Source organism: Mus pahari, chromosome 9 (assembly GCF_900095145.1).
Source record: "Mus pahari chromosome 9, PAHARI_EIJ_v1.1, whole genome shotgun sequence".
NCBI classification, from domain to species: domain Eukaryota; kingdom Metazoa; phylum Chordata; class Mammalia; order Rodentia; family Muridae; genus Mus; species Mus pahari.
In genome coordinates this window covers 83,746,371-83,759,475 of record NC_034598.1, presented here as the reverse complement: position 1 = coordinate 83,759,475, position 13,105 = coordinate 83,746,371, and the positions used below count along the sequence as shown (strand labels likewise).

At 45.3% G+C, this 13,105-nt stretch overlaps 1 pseudogene; it reads left to right on the top strand.

Annotated features, from left to right (window-relative positions):
* Positions 1-11,942: 11,942 nt before the first annotated feature.
* Positions 11,943-12,272, top strand: LOC110326988 (annotated as a pseudogene).
* The last annotated feature ends 833 nt before the right edge of the window (positions 12,273-13,105 follow it).

Below are 13,105 nucleotides of genomic sequence, written 5' to 3'. Positions count from 1 at the left end.
GACCAGGCTGGCCTCGAACTCAGAAATCCGCCTGCCTCTGCCTCCCGAGTGCTGGGATTAAAGGCCTGCGCCACCAGGCCCGGCTTCTTTTTTTTTTTTTTTTTTTTTTTTTAAAAAAAAAAAACAAAACCAAAACCAACCTTTCCAAGGCAAATAACCAGGGCTGACCTTGGTCTGAAAAAAAAATCACCACTGAGGTTCTGGCCTGTGATAGAAGGAAAGAAAGACAGTTAGGAGGGGGGTGGGGCGGGAGGTGGGAGGGGTTGGAGCTCCCTTGGATGTACCATGAGTCAGAGAAGGGGTCTAAGTTGCTCCTTTTTTAAAAAAATTATTTATTTTATGTATGTGGTAAGTACACTGTAGCTATACAGATGGTTGTGAGCCTTCATGTGGTTGTTGGAAATTGAATTTTTAGGACCTCTGCTTGCTCCGGTCAACTTCACTGGCTCAGTCCATGGTTGCACTTGCCCAAAGACTTATTATTATACATAAATACACTGTAGCTGACTTCAGGCGCACCAGAAGAGTGCAGAGGGCATCAGATCTAATTACAAGTGGTCGTGAGTGGTTGAGTGGTTGTCATTGCTGGGATTTGAACTCAGGACCTTTGGAAGAGCTGTCAGTGCTCTTACCTGCTGAGCCATCTCGCCAGCTCCACTTTTCTTTAAACAAATGCCAAGGCCTTTATGTGCTGCTCTGGTTTGGATGTCATCTGTCATCGATTTTGGAGCCTTGGTCCTTAGTGACATATGAGAGCTGGTGGATGGTTATGTTTTGGTACAGTCAAGTAAGTCTGGTCTTTTCTGCAGTTGTTTTATTGAGTCCCACCTGGTCTGCCTTTGTTTCCCTTCTTGCCTCATCCTTTCCCCCTGGGATGTTTTCTCGTGTGCTATTAACTAAATGGAGTTGGCAAGTCTCAGCTCAAGTCTGACAACAGATGAAACATATTAGGGGGCTTTGTGAACTCCTAGGAAGCCTTCTTCCTGTCAGGGACCACGAACATTGCAAAGCTTCCTGACGTGGGTGAGGTTCTTTTCTGTGGCCCTATTATCTCATGCCCTTACCCTTACTCCAGAGTTCCTACCTCATGGCCTAGGAAATTTCTGCCAAAATAGTCTAAACTCGGTGTCTTAGGGTTTTACTGCTGTGAACAGAAACCACTACCAAGGCAACTCATATAAGGACAACATTGAATTGGGGCTGGCTTACAGGTTCAGAGGTTCAGCCCATTATCATCAAGACAAGAGAGCATGGCAGCGTCCAGGCAGGCATGATGCAGGAGGAGCTGAGAGTTCTACATCTTCATCTGAAGGCTGTTAGGAGAAGACTGACTCTTCCACACTGGGCAGAGCTTCAAAGCCCACCCCCACAGTGACACACTTTCTCCAACAAGGCCACACCTCCAAAAAGTGCCACTACCTGAGCCAAGCGTATTCAAACCACCACATTCTCGTAGGCAGGCTTTTTGGGTGGGGGTCTCGGCAAGGCTGTCTTCTCTGAAGACATTGAGTCTGCAGGTCATGTGGCACATTGTTCCACTAAACTCACAGCATGAATTGCTCTGACTTTGCTGTTTGTCATAGGCAGCAGCCAGTTCCTCCCCTTTGGGCTTCTCTGGTGAGAATCATGTACCCTTTTCTGCACTTCCTAGAGGCCAGGGGACTGGCTAAAAACCTCTACCTCAGTCAGCATAAGCATACTCCGTATCTTGTTCTTTGGAATTTGTAAACTGTAAACTTGGAATTATAAACCTTGTCTGGGTTTTTGTTTTTATGACAGAATGCCTGAGCAGATGCTATATGACCTCACTCTCTAGGGGCATCACTCTATAGCAACCTGTTGTCTTGGTAACTAATCTCTTTCCCCAAGAGCTAGACTCACTTCTAAGACATTCACCCACTCCAACAAGGAAGCTAGAGTTGAAGCCGAGAGTTGTCTTTAGAGATAGCCAACAAGAAAACAAGGACCTCCGGGCCCAGATGGTGGCTCAGTCAGTAACTTACTTGATGTGCAAGCTGGAGGGCTTGGGCTCTATCCTCCGTACCTACCTAACTGAGTATGACAGCGTGCCTCTGGAATCCTAGCACCAGGGAGATAGAAGCAGTATCCTCCCCAGGGCTTGCTGGCCAGCCTGCCTGGCCTAACCAGTGAGCTCCACGTCCTAGCGAAGAGACCTTGCGAGATGGCTCAGCAGTGACGGTGCTTGGCTGCTACGATGAATGACTGAGTTTGATTTCTGGCACTCATGTAGTGGAAGGAGAGAACAGGCAATGCCTGGCTGCAAGTTGTCCTCTGACCAACATATGCATGCTGTGGTATGCAAACACAGGCACACACAGACACATACACATACCCAAACACACAGACACAGACACACAGACACATACACAGACACAAACAGACACACAGACACACACACACACACACATACACACAGACACAGACACACAGACACACAGACACACACACACACACACACACGAGTGGGGAGACAACGAGGGTCTCAGTCCCACAGCTATGAGTAGTTGAATTTGTTAACAAGCTAAGGCAGAGGAAACTTCTTTCTTTTTTCTTCAATTTTTTTATTAGATATTTTCTTCATTTACATTTCAAATGCTATCCCGAAAATCCCCTATACCCTCTCCCCACCCTGCTCCCCTACCCACCCACTCCCACTTCTTGGCCCTGGCATTCCCCTGTACTGGGGCATATAAAGTTTGCAAGACCAAGGGGCCTCTCTTCCCAATGATGGCCGATTAGGCCATCTTCTGCTACATATGCAGCTAGAGACACGAGCTCAGGGGGTGCTGGTTAGTTCATATTGTTGTTCCACCTATAGGGTTGCAGCCCCCTTCAGCTCCTTGGGTACTTTCTCTAGCTCCTCCATTGGGGACCCTGTGTTCCATCTAATAGCTGACTCTGAGCAGAGGAAGCTCCTTATCCCATACAACTTCCAGAGAGGAGCCCAGCTATTAACGCCTATGATTTAGCTGCAGGAGGCCCTACCAGACTACAGGACCCACTCGGGAGACAGAGACTGGCGAATATCTGTGAGTTGGAGGCCAGTCTGATCTACGAAGAGAGTTCCAGGACAGACCTATAGATTGTTCTATTTAAGCCACTAAAGTTGTGGTGCTTTGTTATGGCAACAGTAGAAATATGATATGCTATCTCCAGAATTTTCCCATGTGTCAACTGGTTTTTCCTCTTGGTCAACTTGCTGGTGCAGGATTACAGGACAGTACCTTCCGTGCTGAGGACTCCCACTACAACTGCTTCCCTTGAGGGTGCCCCCCCAGGTCTATATCACAGCAGTGATGAGTCTTCTGTCTTCACGCTCCCCCCCTCTTTTTTTTGGTTTTTTGAGATAGGGTTTCTCTGTGTAGCCCTGGCTGTCCTGGAACTCACTCTGTAGACCAGGATGGCCTCGAACTTAGAAATCCACCTACCTCTGCCTCCTAAACACTGGGATTAAAGGCGTGCGCCACCACTGCCCAGTCCTCCCTCTTTTTTTAAAGTTAATAATTGTATTGGGCTAAGCTGTGGTGGTGCATACCTTCAATCCCAGCATTCAGGATGCAGAGGCAGGTGGATATCTGTGAGTTCCAGGCCAACCTGGTTTACAAAGCAAATTTCAGGACAGCTAGGATTATAACACAGAGAAACTCTATTGCAAAAAAACCTCTATACCTTTGCATATATATATATATATATATATATATATATATATGTACATATATATACATATATAAATACACACATACATATATATACATATATACCCATGTACATATATATGTGTATATATATATACATACATATACATTTATATGTGTATTTTCGTGTGTATGTACATATGAATGAGCACATTGGAGGTCAAAGGACAACTTGTTTGGGGTCAGTTCTCTTCTTCTACCCTGTGGATTCTGGAAATTGAACTCAAGTTGTCAGTCATAAACTCAGAACACATGTCCTCTGTATGAACTCTCCCATCCTGCTCTTCTCTAACCCCAGGAACCCCTCCCTCCCCCCCACCCCACCCCACTCGAAGTTCCATTTTGCTGGTTATAGCCCTCATTATTTCTTATGTATAAGTTACTGTGCGGGAGTGTTGTGTGTGTGTGTGTGTGTGTGTGTGAATTCTGCACCTTCCTTAAACTTCCCTTCTTCTACAGGCACAGCGAGGATCCAGGAAAGCTCCCAGATTTGTTGGACACATTCTCCAAACCTTATCCCTTATTTTGCACTTAGTGTGAACACATGTAAGCGCACACATTTCCAAATTCCTCACTAGCTCCATGAGCCATCTCCGGTACCATAAGGAAATCTGGGCCTTGAGGCTATCCTCACGGCTGGCTGTCCTTGTATGTTAGGCTCCGTCCTCTTTTGGTTCTGTTCCTTGTTTGAAATTAATTTCTGTCAGTCTCTCTTTCTGTTTTGTGCATATGGCCAGCAGGACAACAGGCCTCAGGAGCTCTCTAGAGCAGAGTTGGAGGCTTGAGAGACTAGAACGGACCCTAGAGGCTAGCTGGCTAACTGCTCCCTCCCCCCACATCTGATCTTGAACCCTCACTTCTCACAAGTTACTTGGGATGTGCATGGGTGGGATCCGTGGGTGGCAGATGAACTCTGTTGGTGGCTTCTCCATGATCTGGGATTTACTTTGAGGTCCTGGTAGCAACACTACTTTGATCAGGGAGCCTGAAGCCTACCAGGAAGTCAATAAATGAGTGAATGAACGAATGAATGAACAAATGAATGAATATTATTAAGTCCCAAACTGGCTTCCATAAATCGGACTTTGGGATGATCCTGAGAGATTTAACCCCTTCCTCAACAGTTGGGCTTTTAAGTATAGGAAGCTCCCCTGTCCTAATTAATTATTCCTTTCTCATTTGATATGTTTTCAGATCCTAAAAAGTTATTTCTACAAATCTATTGTAACTCTCTTTGGGTGCCTTAATTGCCCGGCCTTGGAATGCTCAGTTATGTGGAGCGCACTCATAGTATGTGGGTAGGCCAGCAGCATGTAACCATTACAAAATGAACTGTGATTCAAATCATTTCAGAGGTCTTATCCCAGCAACTGGGAAGTTGGACTCAGCCCACAGACACAGCTCTGGTGTTTCCCACTGTGAGAAGTCTGGAGACAGGCCCGTGGAGGATCCAAAGCACATATGGAAGGTGTTGTGGGTCTCAAATTTAACTGGATATCCAGTGAGGATTTTTTTTTTATGGTGCCTTGAAATTTTATGGAAAGTCTCAGAGCTGTGAACACAAAGTGCTAAGTACCTTCAGATTTCAGAATGTGTTTATGGTGGGATGCCAGCCAGAGGCAGGTTCTTTCAGGAACTGGGAAGCCTGGTGCAGAATTGTCAACCCCCACATGTACCACTATCTTAAAGAGGGGGAAGGGCCAATAGAGAGCTATTGAGGGTAGTGGACAGGGTCCTGGCATATTCTTTTCTCTTGTAGGGAAAACCTTGAGAAAACTGGGGCACTAGGGATGTCCTGAGATTAGAGGGGAGGAGGATGGGAGGGTTCATTCAGAGGACATGCGGTTTGAGTTTAGAGCCATAAATGAATAGGAACTATGGCTTGTTTCCTGTCTGGAAAGCTGGTCAGAATTCCAAATGGAAGGACTTCAGTGGGGGTCAGTTTGTAGTAAACAAGGGTTGTCTGTTTCCCAGGAGCAACAATGGAAAATAGCTAGCTCTTAGGCAGGAGGATTTCCTATGGGGTCAAGTGACCTCAGTAAAAAGCCATTACATACTGTTCTTCCGGTCAGGAGCTGAGACGTTTATGACAAGCCTCTGGGAGAAGTGGGGGAGTGCATTAGCATTGGGGAAGCTCCCCCCCCCCCACCATGATGAGCCTTCGAAAACCTTTAAAAAGCATCTTGTTAAGGCCAGGGAGATAGATCACTCATGGTAAAGTGCTTGCTGCCAGAGCACAAGGACTTGAACCCATGGAAGAAAAAGTGGGTGTAGCACTACACACCTGAATCCAGTTCTGGGGAGGCAGTGATGGGTGGATCCATGAGTTGGGTTTGACATCTAGCCAGCCTTGCTCAGTTAGTGAGCTCCAGATTCTGTGAGAAGTTCTGCCTCAAAAAACCAAGATGGAGAGCAACCAACGAAGAAGACATGGTTTAGTCAGTCTCCCATCCTTTTACCCTTATAAACTGCCATTTGCCTATGGTCCATGCCTGTCTCCTCTGAACTATGATCCAGTCCTTTGTCCCTCTGGGACAAATATCCCTTCCCCATCTCCCATGTTCCCTTCCCCTTGTTCCTCATCCTCCATCTCCTGTCCTTGTCTTATTCCCTGGCCTTTGTCCCTCTGGAGCAAGTAGATCTCCTCTGTACTGAGAACTTGGTTTTAGGATGTCTTGTGCCAAACACTGGTCCTTTCAAACAGCATCTGGCACAATAATACTCTTGAGCTTTTTCTTTCTCATGCTCTCAGTCCTGCCTGGACTCCAGACAAGACAGAGCACTGAGATGGGAGAGCGAAGGGGGTGGAGCAAATAGTGGCTGCCTCTCTCTACCTGGTATCTACAAAAAGACATGATACTTACTGTGTGTGTTTATATGCGCCCATGTGCACACTTATTATTGCGTGCATTTCAGAGGACAGCTTGTGCGAGTCATTTCTCTCCTTCCTCCTTGTGGGTATTGGGGATTAAACTGAGGTTGTCTACTTGGCATTTAAGTCTCTTTACCCACTGGGCGATCTCGCTCATTTTTCTGATTTTTCTGTGTCTTTGTGTCTGATGTGTGTGCTTGGGTATTTGTGTGTGCATATGTGGATGTGTGCAATCACAATCACGTTCCAGTGAAGGTCAGGGGACAGCCTCACCTTCCCCTTCGTTTGAGATAGGTCTCTAGCTGGCCCAAAAGCTTTTGAAATGCTAGAAATACAGACGTGCAACCTGCAACTGGCTTTACATGGCTTTGAGGGTTTGAAGTCAGCTCATCATACTTACACTACATAGTATTTTATTATTTCTTGATAATATTTTCCATTATTTACTTATGTATACATGTATATATCTGTATGATAATTAACTAAACCTCTGAACTATGATCCAGCCTTTATTAAGTGTTGTCCCTCATAAGAGTTGCCTTGGTTATGGTGTCTCTTCACAGCAATGGAAACCCTAAGATACATAGCTACTGTGTATGAAAGCGAGGGAGGAAGATTTCTGCTCAATGCCAGCTTTATATTTTCTTGTTCTGTGAGCAAAGTTTGTACAACACTCACTTTATCCACTGAGTCATCTCCTAGACCCCCTTTTTCTCTTCTCTTCTTTTAAGAAGATTTATTTTATTGTTAATCACACGCATGCATTGTGTGTGTGTGTGTGTGTGCACATGTGTGGCGGTATTCTTGGAAGCTAGAGGCATTAGATCCCCTGGAGGCAGAGTGTGGTTGGGAGTCACCTGACTTTGGGATCTGGGAACTAACTGAACTCTGGTCCTCTAGAGCAGTGTCTTCTTTAAACCACTGAGCTGTTTTTCTTATACTTACTGGTTTTGTGTGTGTGTGTGTGTGTGTGTGTGTGTGTGTGTGTGTGTAAGTCAGAGGGGATAACTTATGGAAGTCAGTTCTATCCTGTGATGGTTTGTATATTCCTGGGCCAGGGAGTGGCACTATCAGGTGTGGGGAGTGGGTGTGCCAATCCCCATGGTCCCTATTTGCCAAGAGCCTGAGCCTGAACTCTATGTGGGGAACTGGGGTGCCAAGCCCCATGTTCCCTGGCTGCAAGAACCTGAGCCTGCTGAGTCTGTGTGGACGATCCTGTACTGCCTGCCTGCTGAGTTACTGGACAATCAACGTGTGCCCTGGCTGAACTCTGACCAGATCCAGGAGATGGGGGTGGGGGTGGGGAGGGATTAGGTCAGAGGACTGAAAACAGGATGCACCCCGGGCAGGGGGAGAGAATGTTGTTGTGAAGGAGCTCAGAGGACTGAGAAAAACAGGATGTGCCTCGGAGGGAGGGAGGAGAATGCTGTGGGAAAAGGCTGTAAACAGGAGTTGGGAGCAAGCAGTTGAAGAGTCCGGTTGGGTTTAGTGGGAGCCGGGAGAGGGTTAGGGAAAGCTGTTTGTGAGAGGGAGAGAAAAAAGCTGCTTGGAGAGATAAAGAAGAAATCTGTTTGGAACCTTCCTTGGCATTTGTGTCGTTTCTCCCCATAGTTTGGGGGTCTGCGGCAATCAGGAGGTGTGGCCTTGTTGGAGTAGGTGTGTTACTGTGAGTACAGGCTTTAATACCCTTGCCCTTGCTCCCTGGGAGTATTCTCCTAGCAGCCTTCAGATGAAGATGTAGAACTCTCAGTTCCTCCTGCACCATGCCTGCCTGGATGTTGCCATGTTTCTGCCTTGATGATAATAGACCAAACCTCCGAATCTGTAAGCTAGTCCCAATTAAATGTTGCTCTTTATAAGACTTGCCTTGGTCATGGTGTCTGTTCATAAGCAGTAAACTCAGCACCTAACTAAGACATCTCCAATTTGCAGATCCTAAAGATAGAACTGAAGTCATTAGCGTTTGATCAGCAGTGCTTCTATTTGATGAGTTGTCTTCCTGCCGCTCCCCAGCTTTTCTTTGTATTATTATTATTATTATTATTATTATTATTATTATTGTTTTTTTTGAAACAGGGTTTCTCTGTGTAGCCTTGGCTGTCCTGGAACTCACTTTGTAGACCAGGCTGGCCTCGAACTCAGAAATCCACCTGCCTCTGCCTCTCGAGTGCTGGGATTAAAGGTGCGCCCCCATGCCCAGCTTGTATTATTTTTTGAGACAAGCTCTCAGTGTAGTCCAGGCTGACCTAGAACTTGCAATCCTCTTGTTTTAGCCCCCTCAGCATTAGGGTTATAGATGAACACTACCATGCTTGTCTTTTTGTATGATTAAGTTTTAAGATTGGACAGAACATTAAGAGTCTTGTGGATAAACTAGCTTATGGCTCGTAATTGGAGTTTGATCATTGGTACCCAAATAAAGATGGAGGAGAGAGATGACTACACAAAGTTGTCCTCTGACCTACACACACACACAAACACACACACACACACACACACACACTATGGCACCTATGTACATATACACTCACACACATATAATAATAAATAAAATATATCTTTAAAAATCAGTTATTTTGTAGATCTATATCCTATGTCTACAGACAATGAATACAATAGTATTTGGTTCATTTATATAAAGGTTGGCAGTTCCTGTATTGTATATGTTAATTAGTCATTTACAGTGAACTTCAGTGGCAGTGGCTCCTCTAGGCTCTTGTGTGATTTGGGACAGAAGTTTGGGATCTTTTTTAAAGAAAAATCCTTGGGTGGGAAGGTAGATAGGGTATGGATGTTTTAATACAAGTATGGACTGGCAGAATTCCAACTAAAACTTATATAAATAAATAAATAAATATGTAGATAAGATAGACAGACAGACAGACAGATAGATAGATAGATAGATAGATAGATAGATAGATAGATAGATAGATAATGTTAGGTCTGGGGTACATAACTATAATCCCAGGACTAGATTTCCTTGAGTTTGAGTCCAGCTTGGTTACACACTATGTATCAGTAAATCCATAGATACACAGCAGGGTTCTGTTTAAAAGAAAGCACATATATGCACCCACACAACACACACACACATACACACACTCACACAGACATAGACATAACACATTCATACACATAGACAAAGATACACACACTGTACTGGCTGGTTTTGTGTATCAACTTGACACAGGCTGGAGTTATCACAGAGAAAGGAGCTTCAGTTGGGGAAGTGCCTCCATGAGATCCAGCTGTAAGGCATCTTCTCAATTAGTGATCAAGGGGGGAGGTCCCCTTGTGGGTGGTGCCATCTCTGGGCTGGTAGTCTTGGGTTCTGTAAGAGAGCAGGCTGAGCAAGCCAGGGGAGGCAAGCTGGTAAGGAACATTTCTCCATGGTCTCTGCATCAGCTCCTGCTTTCTGACCTGCTTGAGTTCCAGTCCTGATTTCCTTTGGTGATGAACAGCAATGTGGAAGTGTAAGCTGAATAAACCCTTTCCTTCCCAACTGCTTCTTGGTCATGATGTTGGTGCAGGAATAGAAACCCTGACTAAGACACACACTTACATACACACATACACACACACTGATACAGACATAGACACAACATACACAGTCACACACACAGACACAGACATACACATTCACATATAACATACCCAATACACAGAATACAATCACACATATTCACACACACACACACACACATCACACACTCAGAGACACAGACACACACACACATATACATACCATATTCACACGCATACACACTCATATACACACATACAGACACAACATACACACATATACATGTGTACACACACACACATCCAAGAGAGTTTCCTCTCTGGAGAAGTCCATGCAAATGGATTGTGAAATAAAATACAGTATTTTTGTAATTCTCCATAACTAGCTAGCAAGAAACAACAACAAAACAACACACTAGTTTTAAAAACAAACCTGCCTGTGTACAAAGGCTCAAATGCAGATGACACTTCATCTTACCTCTCCTGCGTGGATATTGCTCACTGAAGGGCTGGCACGTGCTTCTCAGTCCATTGCTGAGTGTTTCCAGATTGGAAATTCGGGCTGCAGGAAGGAATTGGACATGGTACGTTTTGTCTTGGAGGCAAACCATAGCAGGAGTTTAAGTTAGAGCACATCACATCTGTTCAGAATCAGAGAACAGCCGTGGAGATGGGCTCGTGCTGGATGAAAGTCTGCTGTGTCCTGGGCAAGGAGCCAAGGAAACATCCCCTCCGCTTGCCCTCCAGCAGAGTGGTGTGATACCAGTGCCTAAGTGGGATGAAAGAGAAAAGCGGGTCCTGCGTGTTAGGAACAGCAGCATACACACACAGGTGTGCTCTTGATGGACAGAGAGACACCTTTGCAAAACTCAGCCAAGGTCAGCCATGACCAGCATGCTTCAAAACAGAACCAGAAGCCGGGCGTGATGGCGCACGCCTTTAATCCCAGCACTCGGGAGGCAGAGGCAGGNGCAGGTGGATTTCTGAGTTCGAGGCCAGCCTGGTCTACCAAGTGAGTTCCAGGACAGCCAGGGCTATACAGAGAAACCCTGTCTCAAAAACAAACAAACAAAAAAACAGAACCAGGAGCCATTCCTGAACAATGAACATAAGCAAGATACTGAGTGTCTGCATCTCTCAGACAGAATGAGTGACAACCTCTTGTTTACAGACCATCACTCTGGGATCCTATACCTTACTTTTCTAATCTATAAGACGTATAGGCTATCTAACTATTCTAATCTATAAAACTTATAGGCTATCTAACTAGAGAGTTGTCTTTGGTTTCTGGAGGGGCTGAATCCAGAGAGTGTTATTGCTTCCTTGGGTCTATTACCCTCAAACCACCCAACAAAGGTTTAAACCCTATGTTAGCCCTTCAAGTAGCCACAGTCCCATGGTGCTTTCTGTCTCACTGTGATTGGTAATGTGTCTGACATGTAACACTGTTGTGAGCAGTGGGAAGAGTATAGGGCACTAAGTATTTCGAAGATTCCAGTAAGGATAATCTTTAGGATAAATGCCAATAGTGGCGTGAAGCAAAACAAGGTCTAGGGGAAAATATACTGCTGAATAAGGAAAAAGAAATTCTACTCCTAGACTTGGGCTAGGCCGCTAGTTTCATATTTTTTATATAATTTCTGTTTATGTATCATCTGTCTTAGAGTTACAGGGAAACTAAAGTTAGAGAATTAAGATCCCAATTGGAAGGATTAAAGAGTCACACTGGATTGATTTCTGTTTCTTGTTGCTGCAGCCTCCTGACATGGTGATCCGGGAGGGCCGGATAAAAAGGAATTTTAATCCCTTGACCGGCCTCACACCAGTGTCTCATGCCCACTCTCCAGAACTTCCAATCTTTCAACCCCTTCGTTGATGCACTTAAGAGCAATGACTTACTCCCCGCAGGGACTGAGGACTACATTCATATAAGAATCCAACAGCGGAACAGCAGGAAGACCCCGACCACTGTGCAGGGCGTTGTGGATGGTTATGACAAAAAGAAACTTGTGAAAGCTTTCAGAAAGGAATTTGCCTGTAATGGAACTGTGATTGAACATCCTGAGTACAGAGAGGTTATTCAGCTTCAAGGTGACCAAGGGAAGAACATTTGTCAGTTTCTTTTGGAGGCTGGCATCACCAAAGAGGTTCATGGATTCTAAGATGAACCCAAACATATGTTGAGTTTCTTAAATGGTTTTATTCTCTAACTCAGTTTGGCTGCCTCTGGAGATGATTCTTTACAGCAAATGACAGCCAAGGTGTTGCATTCAAATGAGACTAGTTTTAGAACCGAGTCACCTGGGGCATGGGCCATCTCTTTTTCTGCTGTAGGTACAAAAAGAAGCAAAGGTGAATCCAGGAGGAGACTTTCTCGATGTGCAGTCAGCTTCCTGATGGGGCCCGCACCTGGCTAGGCAGGTAACCTCCTGATTCTGTGGTGGCAGGGACAGTGGCTTCACCAACTGCGTGGTTCTTGCCTGAGCCCTGGGAATTTGCTTACAGGAGCTCAGACTCCAGCAGTCCTACAGAAGCTTGATGTGGCATACTTCAAGTAGCTTCAGCGAAAGGAGTATAAGAAGACAGATCACGTTTTATTAATTATTAATTAATTAGTTGTTGGTTCCTTAAGACAGGCTTTCTCTGTGTAGCCCTGGCTGTCCTGGAACTCACTTTGTAGATCAGGCTGGCCTTGAACTCAGAGGTCTGCCTGTCTCTGCTGCCACCCTCCTTCCAGTGCTGGGATTAACGGTGTGTGCCACCACCACCTCTTTGTTTCCTTTGAGACCTCAGTTCAGCTATGACACCCAGGCTGGCCCTGAGTTCTTCTTGTTTTTGTCTTCTAGCTTCTGGGATTATAGCATCGCTTTTCTTCATATGGTTTCTACTTGTTTTCTGGACTTAACAGTTTGCAGGACCTCGGTGAAGGCAATTAAACAGTTATCTGTGTGCTTTCTCTTTAATTTCCTGGTTCCTTCCACCCCCCACCCCCCCC